Source organism: Haliotis cracherodii, unplaced genomic scaffold (genome assembly GCF_022045235.1).
Source record: "Haliotis cracherodii isolate W230 unplaced genomic scaffold, xgHalCrac1.p SCAF_11, whole genome shotgun sequence".
NCBI classification, from domain to species: Eukaryota; Metazoa; Mollusca; class Gastropoda; order Lepetellida; family Haliotidae; genus Haliotis; species Haliotis cracherodii.
Window position 1 is genome coordinate 3,736,118 of NW_027266266.1, and position 17,182 is coordinate 3,753,299.

A 17,182-nucleotide genomic window follows, 5' to 3' on the forward strand; every position below is an offset into this window, starting at 1 on the left:
GGGAGTATGGGTAGGTGCTGTGGTTAGCACCGCCATTGTTTAAACACAGACACACAAACACGCGCGCGCGCGCGCGCACACACACACACACGTACATACACACTGTTCTCGGACAAAGGCCAAAACAGATCCCTATAGATCTGTACAGACTACTACTACTACTACTACTACTACTACTACTACTACTGGTACTACTACTCCTACTACTACTACCATCGCTACTACTACTTCTGCTACCACTACTGCTACTGCTGCTATTTCTACTTCCGCTTCTACTACTTCTGCTTCTACTACTACTATTGATACTTCCGCTACTTCTACTGCTACTATTGATACTTCTGCTACTACTACTACTTCTGCTACTACTACTACTTCTGCTGCTACTACTTCTACTACTACTTCTGCTACTGTAAAAATGCTGTTTCAACCAAGAAGCACTCAGATCCATGACAAGTCTCAGCCACATCACACCCAGGATCTTCACGGGCCTTTTCCATACATGAATAAGGTAGCAACATAAAATGAAATAAATACTGCATAAAATGCTTCATTTATCCGGACAGTGAGTTTCAATTACCATCAGTGCAAACTACATACCATTGTGTCACACTTACCGAACCGCGACCACGCTTGACGATGTCTGTTTTGCAATTCATCAACCGGTTGCTAACAACAAAAGGGGAGAGTATCATGTGTTCACCGTGTTAATTAGTTACATGAAGAATAAGAATAATGATAACATTCTATTAAAGTGTAACGTGATATATCGGAATGTAGGCATGTGGTGTTGCCATGGTGCTTAACGGACGACTACGCCCCGATGAGTAACACCTCACCCACAGAACAACGGATTCATAATTGTCAAAAAGAGCGTGCCCACTCGTGATGTTGAGAGAAACTACGCCTCTCTAATTAATTCATTTCAGCCTTCTCTCATTCTCAGTCACGTGTACACGCTTGCAATTTACAACACTCATTTCACCCCAACCTTGTACCGCTCGCTTCCACAAACACAAACGCTGCATAAAGAGCATGTCAATCTCAAAAGGTTCATTCGTGCACAATACATTTCTAGATTACATTTTTCACACACGAATGAGTTCAAAACACAGCTTTCATCTCGCGAATGTTTATGTATTCCAGGTTGTCGCAACCTCTCCCTCACAACTGTATACAGAACAAGTGTATTATCTAAACTAGGCTACACGCACACGGTTTGCAACACAGGGTCATATTCAAACGAGGCAAACAACAGACCGAATGTAATGCGCACAAACACGCGAATATATGTTAAGGCGCTTCAGTACATTCACTCAACAAATGACAGACCAGTATCCGAGACACGCTTTGTGTCATTGGTCTAAAGTGTATAATGCTTCAAGAATATTTCTTTGTTGCTGAAACGAAGGATTAAGACATTTAATGGATTACAAGTGGTTTTCATCTAAAATATTTTAAACGACAGCATTCAAAGCGAAAGGACAGTAAAGTAATTATTGCAATGTGTATGATATTAAACTTGTTTAATACGGGGAAGGAAAGGTTACTTTCGTGCAGTTTTTCAGGAGTGATTGATGAACATTTTCCACATGCAAATGTTTCCGCCAAGAAGTGTTTAAGTATGCCTTAGTCTACTGTATACGTGAAAATCCCTGTAGAAGTGTTTAAGCATGCCTTAGTCTACTGTATACGTGAGTGAGTATCCTTGTAGACGTGTTTAAGTATGCCTTAGTCTACTGTATTCGTGAGTGAGAATCCTTGTAGAAGTGTTTAAGCATGCCTTAGTCTACTGTATTCGTGAGTGAGTATCCTTGTAGAAGTGTTTAAGCATGCCTTAGTCTACTGTATTCGTGAGTGAGAATCCTTGTAGAAGTGTTTATGCATGCCTTAGTCTACTGTATACGTGTGTGAGTATCCTTGTAGAAGTGTTTAAGCATGCCTTAGTCTGCTGTATACGTTAGTGAAAATACTTGTAGAAGTGTTCAAGGGGCACTAATCTCTGGCTTCTTCTCGGCTGCCTAACAATGTCCGTTTGGGCTCACTAGTTGACGTGAGTCGATTTTCTCGCTAACGCAACTGAGCGTGACAAGAGACTGGGCTACCGTCTGCAAGGACCGCTACTATTTGTTTTACGTATTTTTGAACACTGATCTATGAAAATTTCGACTAAGGGCGCATGCTAATTAATTTCTTCAGCCTAAACAAATAGACGAAAAGAACGATGAAAGCTCATCGGATGTCGTTATTTTGAAATACCACAGATGGTTATAGTTTAATAATTGAAAAAAGCATCCCTGCAGTGAAAGCATTTTCGGATTTCGTAGATAATACGATGACTACTCCCTTGTTGTCGTCCATGTTTTCTGGTATAACCCTACTCTTGTGTATTTGTCGTCATTCACATGCTCAGTTAATTTATTTGTTACAGGTATAATTAGTGGTAGCACCACTCAGATTACCTGATAAAGGTCCCCATGTGGCATTTCCCGTGTCTTGGGTAATTATTCAATCTAAATCCACGTTTGAAGTGAGGTGAAATGTGTGTTATGTAATGTAATATGCACGTGGCAGCCCAGGAAGGATTTATGATCAGTTTATCGACAAAAAATACGTTGATTGATCAATCACTTTTATCTTGCACGGCGGATATGTCAAAAGTAAGTGTTTACATGTGTAGGTTTACTAAAGCAGACGGAATACACTCATATCATGGCGTGAAGTGCCGATGTAAAAACAACATACTTTGTTCAAAGGGTTAGCCGATAATACATTGATTGATTGTTCATTGTTTATCTTACTCAATGGATTTTTCAGTTGAGAACCGAACACGGGTTATAATATCCCGAAACGCTGTATATATTTTAAAATATTTGATTGTTACGGATGTACTACCTATAGGGGGTTAGAGGATACTACCTTTATGGGTTTAGAGGGTACTACCTATATGGGTTAGGCATACTACCTATATGGGTTGAGAGGATACTACCAATTTAGGGTTAGAGGATACTACCTATATAGTGTTAGAGGATACTACCTATATGGGGTTAGAGGATGCTACATATATGGGGTTAGAGGATACTAACTATATGGGACTAGAGGATACTACCTATATGGGGTTAGAGGATACTACCTATATGGGGTTAGAGGATACTACCTATATGGGGTTAGAGGATACTACCTATATGGGGTTAGAGGATACTACCTATATGGGGTTAGAGGATACTACCTATATGGGGTTAGAGGATACTACCTATATGGGGTTAGAGGATACTTCCTATATGGGGTTAGGCTTACTACCTATATGGTGTTAGAGGATATTTCGTACATGGGTTTAGATCGAGAGGATACCACCTACATGGGTTTAGAGGGGTAATTGGGGACACAAGGTCCAGCTACAAAGTACTCGCGCGTTAACTCTTTCAAGATCGCAGACCTGTGTACCGACCACACCGTAGGCACGTCAAAATAATATATAGTTCATGAACCCACCTGTCATGTCGTTCATTCATTAAATCCGTCATTTTTCACAAAGCCAGAAACTACGTATTTCATTTCAATTTGTCATATGTTATTAATAGATTAAAAATTATTAAATATTTCCTGCAATGTTATTCAAAATGTCAATGCTTCGACAATACGTCCGCATCGAACATGTTAAAGACATTTCAAGCAAATCGTAAAATAAATTAAATACAGTAATAAACAAAATCAACAAACATATTTCTAAAACATGCCAAACTAATACCTATGTTAGTAATGCCACCTTTTCGTGCGATCGTGTTATGTAAGTCAAATGACATCTTGAATTTTAGGCTTGGAAACGATGTTTAATGTAAAATTATATTCACAAGTCGTGGTCGAGCGTCCACGGAGTAATTTGATTGGTGGCTTTATGTCATGTGCTTGATTTTGACCAATCACGATCCTCATATTTGACTACGACAAATGCGTTATTAGAAACCAATTTATATTCAGCTACTACATGTTACTACTACGAATAAACTCCTGGCGAAGTAACTGTAATATTATTGATGTTCCGATGGTTTTGACGATACCAAAAATTGAACGAATCTTCGCACGCGTTATTTATTCAAAGCTTCGAAAACGGAGGTTATTCCCAGGTATTTTCTCATGTCACTGAGCAGAAAGCGACGATAGATAGTACTTAATAAATTCTTTTTATCATCATTTTCCGATGACTTTAACAATGAAAATAAAAACGAAATTAGTTAGTTGATAGCTCTATTATAAAATCGCCAAACATTTTCGCTAACTAGACGTTTGTGAATGTGTTAGCATGAATGTTAATCTTGAAACGAAATTATTAATGTTATTAATGTATTATTTGAATAACGTGATAAACATAACTTTAATATTTATAAACAGTAGGATTAGATCTTTCAAATCATGTCTGACATGTAGTAGCAAAGATGTTTTCCACGCTGATAATTTCCTTGATAAATGTAGGCTCATCTATCACCCCAGAGTGACAGCAGTAACACTTCTGGGTAACTGGTTGGGTTTTGTAATCTATGTTGGAAGAGTATGTCTCCTTGCTTCAGCTAAATGATTGGACCTAAAGTTTTTCGGCTGGACTTACGGTTTTTCGTCTGGACCTAAAGTTTTTCGGCTGGACCTACAGTTTTTCGGCTGGACCTACAGTTTTTCGTCTGGACCTAAAGTTTTTCGGCTGGACCTACAGTTTTTCGGCTGGACCTAAAGTTTTTCGGCTGGACCTACAGTTTTTCGTCTGGACCTAAAGTTTTTCGTCTGGACCTACAGTTTTTCGGCTGGACCTACAGTTTTTCGGCTGGACCTGCAGTTTTTCGGCTGGACCTACAGTTTTTGAAATGTGCTTGCCCTTAAGGTTCTCAGTTTACCCTGATGAGTTTTAAACACTGCACAGGGGCATGCTCAAAGCGCTGTTATTACCCAGTCAACGGATCAGTGTGCTATGTACATTTATCAGCTCCCTGGCGAGTATACCACACAAGGTTAACAATCACATTGCCATCTCATCCTACCGGATACCCATATACTGCTGGGTGAAGAGAGTCAGATTTCGAACAAAGTCACTTGTCCAAGGAGACACCATATGTGTTACTAGGCTTCAGTGTGGGACAGGACCGAAGCCCTAGAAACTCACAGGAGCCAAGCTGCCGAAACGTGGTCACCCATCCAAGAACTCTCTGGATTCCTGATTTGTGACCACGTACCATCGCAGGACGATAAAAAATATAATGTTTTAAATTGACTGTAAGATGTGACGAATAATCACAGCTTGCTCGTTTGTGGCAGATCTAGAGGTACATGTAGTAGGTTAATCGCCAGAAACCCTGGGAAGTCTGTGTTGAAATATACTTGTCATACTATCCGACATGGCTGAAGCGACCAATGGAGGTCACCGGATTTTGCGACACTGACAGATGTGATATGTTGTATATACACTACGCAAGGTCATACTAGTGTACGTTGGTAAAGTTGGTCAAGGTTTTCTATCCGGAAAAAGTTAATTCAGTGCTTGGATGTTGTTGTTTTTTTTAACTTTATGTTACGCTAACCTACCTCATATATGGAAGCGCCGTTCTGCCACAATCACGTGCAGAAACCCATGCTTCCAACCCAGTAAAGCTTTCATACTCTTTTATTCTGCATGGGAAGTGATACAAATAATTTTAGATGTGGCTGTTGTTTAACGCCCCACTCAGCAATATTCCAGCTATATGACGGCGGTCTGTAAATAATCGAGTCAGGACCAGACAATCCAGTGATTGATATTATGAGCATCGATCCACGCAATTGGGATCGATGACATGCATCAAACAAGTCAGAGAGCCTGACCACCCGATCCCGTTAGTCGCCTTTTACGACAAGCATAGTCGCCTTTTACGGCAAGCATGGGTAGCTGAAGACCTTTTCTACTCCGGAATCTTCACGGGTCGTAACTAATGTAACTGCCATTAGTTTCCGAGGGAATTTCAGTTGGACTTTCTCCTGAAGTTAGACAGACTGTGATCACCATCATAGGGACTAGTGGTAGAGCGTCCGCCTGGAGAGCGGAAGGTCTGGGGTTCGATCCCCGGGCGCGTCATACCAAAAGACGTTAATAGATGGAACTTGTTGTCACCCTGTCTGGCGCTCGGCATTAAGGGGCTAAAACAAGGACTGGTCCGCTCGGAGTCAGTACACTGTGTCTGAGTGGGGTATTCATGTTAAACTGCGGCATGGTATCTCAGTGTGCTAGCACTATAAAATAAGCATTAGTCCGGACTGGTACAAGCAGACAGCAATAATCTTGGACGCGGCGTTAAACCCCATTTCACGTCAGTTACCATCACAGGGATAACCGTCATACGGAATGTCATGATAGGGGATCGGGTCATCTCTTGCAACAATCCAACCATATACACCATCCAAAGTCATCGTGTATCACGTTTAGTTGATTTCTGTAATTGCTAATAAATAAAAGCGACAAAACCTTCTTGTCATACTTGTGGACATGTGGAGAGTATTTTGTCAATCGTTATGCATAGATCCAAATAGTCGGTTCAACTGCTCTCCAGTTTAGGTGGGTAAAAACAGTGGAAGCGAATTGGCCCTTTGACAATTATTGAACTTTATGATGTGAAATATAAATGAAATACCTATAAGACTAATAATTTTTGTAGACCAAATGAGGGACATTGCCTTTTACATAAATAATACGCTGTAACGCAAACGACTAAACTAAATGACACTGTATGATATTGTCTGCCTCAAAGTTCCGCATCAAACCTAACTCACTCACCCATACAGATCAGGTCTCTCACTCGAACCACACACCTGCCGCTCTCTGGTCTAATGTATTACTAGTCATGACTGCAGATGGCCAGGGCTATTTCCACTTGTGGCGGACCGCCTCCGTGGTCTAGTGGTAGAGCGTCCGCCTGAAGAGCGGAAGGTCCGGGGTTCGATCCTCGGGCGCGTCATACCAAAAGATGTTAAAAGATGGCACTTGTTGTTACCCTGTCAGGCGCTCGGCATTAAGGGGCTAAAACAAGGACTGGTCGGCTCGGAGTCGGGGTATTCATGTTAAACTGCGGCATGTTATCTCAGTGGGCTAGCACTATAAATCGGCATCAGTCCGGACTAGTACAAGCAGCCACACAAACACACACACGTTCATGCACGTCGCTATATAAGTGCAATTTCCCCATTTCACCTCACCTCACCTCACCTCAATCACCTCCACTTGTGGCGTGATCATGTTTAAATGATCCAGGTTGCTACCAGACACCAACACATCACTGCTGACATCTGCGCACGCAGATCAAGGTCATTCAGACCTGCACACCACATATTGACACAATTCTTTTTGAAGTCGCTGGCTGTAAAAAACCCGTGATGAACAATGGACTCACGCTTGTGTTTATGTTTGTATGTAGTTTACATACTGGAAGTAAGTATTTAACTTTTCTATTGCTTGTTAACTTACCGGGGATTTTACATGAAAACCATAAAGATGTCATGAATTAACGGAAGCGTTTTATCCTGTGGAGTGAGTGAGTGAGTTGATACCGTTTGTTGGCGGAGAGTGTGTCGAAAGGCTTTGTAACGCTAACACATGTCTACATAATCATAGTATTTTAAACAAATTCAGATTGTCTCCTTTAAATGGTATATCATCTAGTATGTTAGATGGTATATTAGATGATATATCAATTGGTGTAATTAGATGGTATATTAAACGGTATATTAGATGGCATATCAAATGGTACGTTAAATGCTTTATGAGATGGTAAATTAAATGGTATAGTAAATGGCATATGATATGGCATAATAGATGTATATCAAATGGTACTAATATATTAAATGGTATATTAGATATTATATTAAATGGTATATTAGATGATCTCTTAAATATTATAGATATGGTATATTATATGGTTTATTAAATGATATATTAGATATTAGGTATATGAGATGGCAAATTCAATGGTATATGATATGGCATGATAGATAATATAATTAAAAATTGACTTTCAATTTGTGAAAGTTAAAGTCAATTCTTATGATTTTTAATATCACTATATCATACCTCGAGGGATGTAGCGCTTCATACGAGTGACTTCATGTTTACACTGACAGCCATTCAACAACCAGCTGTTCGCGGAATAAACTAGTTCTCCCTCATCCCCCCCCACCCCCCACGCCCCACATCCCCACCCCCACCCCCAAATGACATGAGTGTATGTATGTTCAACCTGTCTACGGGAACAGCTGTTGTTTATTTACAAGATATTTATTCAAATAATATCATCAGTGGGTGAGAAAGGTCTGTTAATAACTACCCCTGTAAGCGGTTAGTGAAGTTGTGGCGGTTATATGTGTTGATGATCACTGATTCATTGGCCGATCATTGAAAGGTGATTATAATGATGTGTCAAATAAATACTAAGGTAAATTCATAGATTGCTGTACACTGTCACTGTCAGTCTAGACGCGGATCGAGTCGATACTGACATACTGGATGTGCACTGCTCCGTCTTGTTCAGAAGGATCGGTCGTAGGGAGAATATTCGTGAACGACCATGCAGCCAAACTCTCTGACGCTTCTCAATGTATGTTAAAATGCTGAGTTCAAGGTGAAAGGCTCCAAATGATGAGAAACAATGCTTCTGTATTTATTCGTGCTAGGGGCTTCCCACGGTTTTCCCCAGGAATGTGGAAGTAGTTCGTCAGTGTTTACAAGAATACAGTCTCGTGAAAAACGTATGAACGTCAAATTGTGTCGTTCAAACGTCAGTTTCGCTGTCATGTGGCCGGCCTCTCTTCCAATGGAAAAGGGACGGTCGGGTAGCCTATTGGTTAAAGCGTTCGCTCGGCACGCCAAAGACCCGGGTCCGAATCCCGACATGGGTACAATGTGTGAAGCCCATTTCTTGTGTTCCCCGCCGTGATATTGCTGGAATATTGCTAAAAGCGGCGTAAAACCAAACTCACTCAACATTCACTCACTCCAATGGAAAAGCCGTTCATCGTGTAGACCTCACATAATTTGTTTTATTAAATGGTAATTATCATATAGTATGTTAGAGGTGAGGGGAAATGGGGTTAACGTCGCGTCCAAGATTATTGCACTTATATAGCGACGTGCATGTACGTTTGTGTGTGTGTGTATGTGTGTGGACTGATGACGATTTCATAGTGCTACCTCACTGAGATGCCATGCCACAGTTTAACATGAATACGCCACTCAGACACAGTATACTGACTCTCAGCTGACCAGTCCTTGTTTTAGCCCCTTAATGCCGAGCGCTAGACAGGTTAACAACAAGTACCATCTTTTAACGTCTTTTGGTATGTGGGTACAAAGGGTGTCTAGCCGGGAGAGCCACATTTCAGAAATGGCTATTGCCGGTAAAGCCACATTTTCAGCTGAGTGCATTTCGCCTATTCTAGCGGGTAATTAATTAATCCGATTACCGATACCTTTATATGAGTGTTCCACATTTAAATTACTAAGCGCGATACTCCCAGACTGAGGGAGGCGACCAGTTCCTACACCGTGTTAGTGACGACATCATCATCTTCACTACAGACAAGAACATTGAACATTTGTGTACTGCAGACATTGTATTTTGTGATGGTACATTTTATGCCTGTCCCAAGTTGTTTGATCAGATTTATTGTTTACATGCTGAGGTGTTTGGCCATATGTTTCCATTAGTTTACTGTTTGTTGTCCAATCGAACAAAAGTTATGTCAGCATGTTTCAGTACCTATGCGATTTTGCTAGTAGAGGAGGTCTAGAGTTTGCCCCACTTACAATTCAGTTGGACTTTGAACGTGCAGCCCACAATGCCGTGACTGAGGTATTTCCTGGGACATTAGTTAGAGGGTGTTTCTTTCACTTCACCCAATGTATCTGGAGGAGGGTGCAGAAAGAAGGTCTGGTGTTGGACTATAAGGAAGATGAGGAGGTGAAGAAGCTGGTGACAAGAGCTGCTGCCCTCCCTCTAGTACCTCGTGACAAAGTGGATGATGTGTGGCTTGATGCCATTGTTGACTCTCCTGCTGGCCCTAAAGTGACTGCCTTCATGGACTACGTGACAACCTGTTGGGTTCAAGGAGGGGCCTTCATGCCAGAGATTTGGAACCATTTCGAAAACCAAGGCCACCGTACCAACAATCACCTGGAAGGGTTGCACAACAAGATAAAGAAACTTGCCAAGAAGTGCCACCCGAACATCTACGAGGCAGTGAAGCTATTTCAGCGAGAGCAGTCACTCAAAGAGGTTGCAGTCCTGAGACTCTCACACCAGTGATCAGAACCTTCACGAAGAAAGAAGTACAAGGCAATCGATGCACGTATTGCGTCCCTCAAGATCCAGCTTCTGAACCCACACCTGAGTGAGATGGAATTTGCTGACCACGTGGGCGACCTCCTTCATCTGCATTATGATATTCATATGCTATTCATATTCATCAATGTAAAGTTTTGATGAATATGTTATCCTTGTTGAATAGAAAATGAGAAAACAAGACTTGTTTTGTTATATACGGTAACCTGTTAGAATCACAAAGCATGTTTTGACAGCAGAGCCGCGAGAGCCACATTATACAATCACGCAACCATAACCATTGCCGCGAGAGCCACATCAATTTGGGCTATCTATTTTCGAAATGTGGCTTTGCCGGCCTGTAACCGTACAAAGTGTAAAGCCCATTACTGGTGTCCCCCGCCGTGTTATTGCTGGAAAAATGCTAAAAGCGGCGTAAAACCATACTCACTCACTCTTTTGGTATGACGCGGACGGGGACCCCCGCTCAACCGATAGATACGGTATGGTTTGGTCTTCAGAAATCTATGCCTGTCGTAAGCGGCGACTGACGGGACGGGGTGGTCAGACTCGCTGATTTGATTGATGCATGTCGTCGTATTCCGTGTGTAAATTGATGCTCATGATGTCAATCACTGGATTGCCTGGTCTACATTTAATCATACTTCTCATGTGCATAATTTATGTCTATATTTCCAGCTGCCCTGAATTGTCTTGCTTGCGCTTCTGTGAGTGAAAGTTGTCGCCTTCAGACCACTGTATGTCCCCCTGGTAAGGTAAGTTTCACATTTACCATTACTGCTTACCTCGCTCCAAGAATCATGTTCGCAAGCTTTATATGTCTCCCGAGGTAATATGTACCAACGGAAAATATACTGTGCTTCATTTAAAGTGATCTAATGTTGTGTTATTGGAAATTCTACCATGAATTTGGAATTTACTCGATTCTGATTGGTCAATCAGAGGCTATTAAATCACAATAAACTCCCTCTGATTGAAAGAGCTGGTTTGACGGCCGCATCACCGCGGAAGCTAATATTCATAGAATAGTACTATTTTCAGTCAGTGTCGGTAGGCATATTTAAATAACTATATCTACAATTACAGGTTACAAAATGCACAGATGCGGTTACTACAATATTCAAAGGATGTGTGGCAATACATTTCGTGCCTAAAACACGACAGCAATCTACAAAGGGAATGTATTTACGTTCTGGAGACAACAGAGAGCTTGAAATTTTGGCGCATTTCTATATTCGACTGTGACGTCATATCTTTTGCGTCACAATGAGCGATATGACGTCATAATGGTGACGCGCGATGTAGAGCGAAAGCCTTGCAAAGCTCGCTTTGTTTTCTTTAGGGATGCCCACCTCATGTTAGCTTACCAAGTTGCCGTGCTTATATGCTTTCAATGTCTGTCATATGTTCGAGTGGAGTATTATGGTGTAAACAAACTGCTTGAGTATATATACAGCGCCATATTTTGTTCGGTGATTCCGAAATTCAGATCGACAACCCACGCAAAACACTGGACTAAACCCATGCCGCTTCACTCACTATATCTGCTAACACCAAAGAGTTCGCGTTTTATTTAGTCATAGTAGAATGGAGATAAACATACTGTGTTTTCAATGTAGAGCTAGGTTACCTGTAGATTTAACCGCGCTAAATTTAATTCAATTTAGCGGGGTTAAATCTACAGGTAACCTGGCTCTACATTGAAAGCACAGTATGTTTATCTCCTAAACAACAACAGAATAGTTGGTCATTCGTCTCATCAATGTTTTATCATAATAAATTCATTGAAAAAACCCATACCTGGTAAAAGAATACAGAGAGATACGCCCTAAAAGATTGGTTTTGTAATAACTGAACTCAATTACAAATGCCAATGTCGGGTGTGACCACCATTTGCCTTGATAAGGCAGGGTAGCGGGTGCGCATTGAACACCTCAGTGATGTTGTTCCAAATGTCAACACAAGATGGGCCGAAGTGAGCTAGCGATGCCGGCTGGTTCTGGTCCTGTCGTAGGGGTCGATCCATCTCATCCAAGACATGTTTTTAGGGTTAAAGGTCTGAAGAAACATCCGGCCATGGCAGTACCGCAATGTTATGCAGCCTCACAAATTCAGTTCCAACACGTGCACAATGTGGGCGTAGATATCCTGCTGCAAAGTGACGTTACGTCCCTGCATTTGCACAAAAGGTAGAACATGATCTCGAATGATTTCGTCCCTGCAGCGTACGCCATTCAAATTGCCATTTACAATGTTGAGTTGTGTTCCAGCCCACACAATTACACTTGCACCCTCAAACAGACGACGTTGGGTGACGCAAGCGTCGCTAAAACGTCTCCTGGGTGAATGTAGACCCTTGCACGGCCATCAGAGCTGTCCAGATGAAACCTGGACTCGTCTGTGAACAGTAAACTGTCCCAGTCTTGTCTTCTGAACCTCAGACGTTGTCTATACCAAGCTTGACGGTGACGTGGAATAAATGGGCGTATCGCTGGACGTCGGGCCGGATGTTGTGCTCCCTGAACCGGTTGCGTACGGTTCTGTCACTAATTGGCCTCAACTCAGGAATTGTCCGAGTTGTTAATCCGGCAATTTGGTACCGATTACGTAGATGCACCAACCGAATACGGTGGTCCTGTTGACGTGACGTAACACGTGGACGACCCGTGACAAGTCATGAGTGTTGCCCTGCTAAAGAGATGATATTGTGTGGCAACCTTGCTTTGCGCCATTCCTTTTTGCAGCATACCCACTTTAACTCTTTAGCAAGCCGTGGCATTGCATAAGCGATATTTATGATTAAGCAAAAGTGTTTTTTGAACATCTTATCTTTAAACAATCATTGTGTTCTGTTCACATTAAAAAACATGTGTGTATATATCATGCTCCCAACAAACACGCTTACGTTAAAATTGCGCGCTGTGCATGCGTAGATACGGGACTATCAGAAAACGAACACTATTTTTAAATACAAATTGAAGTGTGATGGAGATCGTAAACGATCTATTGAATTCTACCAAAGAAAATACCCAATCAATGAATATATATTCTATTCGTTATTGCATATTCGTCACACGGATTGTATTTGACACTTATTGTATTCGTTATGTCTCAAGAAAATACACTATTTATATATTTATTTGTTGTTTAACGCCGCTCTCAGCAATATTACAGCTTTATAACGACGGTCTGCAAATAATCAAGCTTGGACCAGACAATTAAGTGATTGACATCATGAGTATCGATCATGCAGTTGGGATACGATGACATGCTTCAACCAAGTCAGCGAACCTGACCACCCGATCCCGATAGTAGCCCCTTACGACAAGGATAGTCGTCGTATGGCAAGCATGGGTTGCTGAAGACCTATTCTACTCCGGATCTTCACGGGTCGAAAAAACACTAATGTGTCCAAAACCAGTGGTGGCACGTGGTCCTGTGCACAGCGCACATTTTACAATTGAGATGTAGTTAATCCACGTTGGTTGCGGGGAGTCACTTGATGGGTGACCGTGTCTGGCAGCTTGGCTCCGGGGAGATTAAAGTCCTTCGGTACTGCCCCACACTGAAGCACATATAATACATGTGGAGCCTCCTTGGGTAAATGACTTGTTCATAATATGCCTCTGTTCTATGCCTCACCCAACAGTGAATGGGTACCCGGTAGGATGAGTTAGAATGTAGCTGTTAACCTTCTAGCGCCTCATAGACAGCAGGGGTTGTATACTTACCAGGGAGCTGAGACTACCAGGGAGCTGAGACTAAAACCCGCGGTATGGTGTTCAGCTTGGAAACAGCGCTATACAAATGTATTATTTTTATGAAACCATGTTGGTTTTTTTCAGGATGTGTGTGTTGGGCTGTACGACCGGCGCCTTCCAGCCAGGATGTTCGGTTGCAGCACCAGCAAGGCTTGCCAACAGCTCGTGCAGAGTCGGAGTTCCCATGGCAACCTGTTCGTGTTCTGTTGTTCAAGAAATCTCTGTAACTGGCACGCATAAACTGTGATGATAAAAATAATGTCGACAGAATGGAGTTTTGCAGTCCTTTATCACAGTATTCCTCGCAGTAAAACCACAACAATTTTTTTTGTTTCGGCCGATTGGCGCCACAAAGCGATGGTGAACTAGACCATACCATATAACATCATCGGACTTTATTATATTTGGCAGACCTCTAATTTTATGGATTAGAAAAAAAATAGTCCAGCGAATGTCAGCTATAACCATTCACATATTTGATCAGGTGCACTGTATAGAAAATCTAGCCAATGCATGTAATGATGAAAGCATAACCTTCTATGACAGAAGTCAATACACATAAATGCTACTTTTAAAATAATAAAACATCGTGCACTTTCAGCAGAATCAACTCTGATTTTCTTTTGAAATCCATGGTCTCGCATTATTATCCCCCGCCACGGTAGAAGGGGGATATAGGAAGGGTTGCTGTCCGTTTCCGGAGCAGAACAAAATAACCGATCCGTGAAGATCTGGGGTAAAATAAGTCTTAGCAACCCATGCTTACCGTAAGAGGTGACTATGCTAGTCGTAAGAGGGTACTAACGGGATCGGGTGGTCAGGCTCGCTGACTTGGTTGATGCATGTCCTTGTATCCCAATTGCGTGGATCGATGCTTATGATGTCAATCACTGGATTGTCTGGTCCAGACTCGATTATTTACAGACCGCCGTCATATAGCTGGAATATTGCTGAGGGCGGCGTTAAACAACAAAAAACAACAACAAACAAACAAACTAAATAACCATGAGAGTTATCTTAATCAAACTTGGCACATAGATAGGTATAATGGTGAACTGGTACCTTTTGATAGTTTGTGATTTTTGAAAAATGTATGGAAACGACTTTGACTTCGAGTGAAAGTGGCGGTAGTGCTCGTTTCCAGAGGGCTTATACCATTGCACACAACCGGACAAGTCATATTGGCGGGGGATATGTGTATTTCATGCTTATTATGACCATTGGTTTGTCAGCACCATATCTGTCCTCGTCATCTTAAAGTCCAGTTTCCACATCTTCCCGAGGCAAGAGAGTTAACTGACTATAAAGTCCAGTTTCCGCCCTTGTCGAACTAGGCTGCAATTATGGAGTTACATATTTGGCAAGACTAACGAGTCTATGCATAGTCCAATCAAAATCGCGCAACGAACAAGATATCCGGTTCGTTAACAACAGAAAATTTCAACGTGCAGATTTCGGTCGACTGCAGGTTTTGCAAAGCATGTGTTCCACCAACTGGGCGTCGACAGATATCTTCCAAATCTTTTAATGCTTTTAATCAAGGTGCTCACGCGATTTGATGCACTTCGCGGGGTAAGACCCGTTTTATTACAATATAGATCTTGATTATCAAGCAGATCGTCTTGACTGGGCGCCACCCGTTTGTGATATGAGAGATGGAATCTGACTGGTCAATAGGAGGAACATAGAAGGGACATAACTCGTAATAGCCACTGGTGGCGCTACTATCGAGCCTGGAAATTCCAGCTTAGTTCGGCAACGGTGGAAACTGGACTTTTATAGTCAGTAAACTCCCTTGCCTCGGGAAGATGGTCCTCGTGGGTCTGACACATTACGTATTGGAGAAAACACGCTCACGAGGTTTTGGTAGACAGAGCATGCCCTGGGGAGAGGGAAAAACCAAGGGGACCAAGGCCCCCGCGGTTTTTGCCGAACCCCAGGTCTTAGCTCTGTCTACCAAATCCGAGGGAAAGTGTTTTTCCATGCTTATAAACCGAAAAAAGAAACTTCAAACAAGATTTTTCAACATTTTTATGTTTCGAACATACTTTCCATGAACCTTAGGAAACGCGCGTAAAATATCTGTTGCTGGAGTACGGATCTTGAAAAGGACATTCTAAAAACCAGTGAGACTTATCAACACCTCTGTAGCCTCGTGGTACACACACTGGGCTACAGATATGAAGGTTGCGAGTTCGATCCTCCGGAATATAAAGAAAACATTTGTCATTTCATTACATGTTACAATCAGAACGGAAGTTATATTAATAAAATACCCAGGATATTATATAAAATCCCTGGGATATTATAGCAAATATGACTAGCATATCCTATAAACTCCCTGGGATATTATATAAAATCCCAGGGACATTACGATGTCCCTGTTTATGAGATTTAACCCGACTGGAAAGTAAAACCTCACAATAGATTTTAATGCCTATAGAAAGAAGTCTCTTACTTAATAGAGATCCCAATGAATAGGTTTATAAGGTGACTGAAATACTGTTCAAATGAGTGAGTGAGTGTGTTTGGTTTTAGAAGTACACCGGACACACCAAGGTGAAGGACAACCGAAATGATGGGATTCACACATAATAACCCCCCGGGGGAGGGGGCAAGCGAACATGCCCTTGGGCCAGTAGGATTGTTGGTGAAACACCTTAGTCCTCCGTGACGATTGTTTATACGGGTCAGACGTGGTCTAATGGTAGAGCATCTGCCCGGAGAGCGGAAGGGGTTCAATTCCTGGCCGCGTCATACCAATAGACGTTAAAAGATGGTACTTGTTGTTAGCCTGTATGGCGCTCGGCTAAAAGAAGCACGGAGTCAGTACACTGTGTCTGAGTGGGGTATTCATGTTAAACTGCATCATGGTATCTCAGTGTGCTAGCACTATAAATCGGCATCAGTCCGGACTAGTACAAGCAGCTAGACACACACGTGCATGCACGTCGCTATATAAGTGCAATAATCTTGGACGCGACGTTACATCTCATTTCACCTCACCACCTTGTACGGGCCAAACATTGAATCTACAAGGGAACGGCGGAAGTCAAACAAGACACGGAAATAATGACA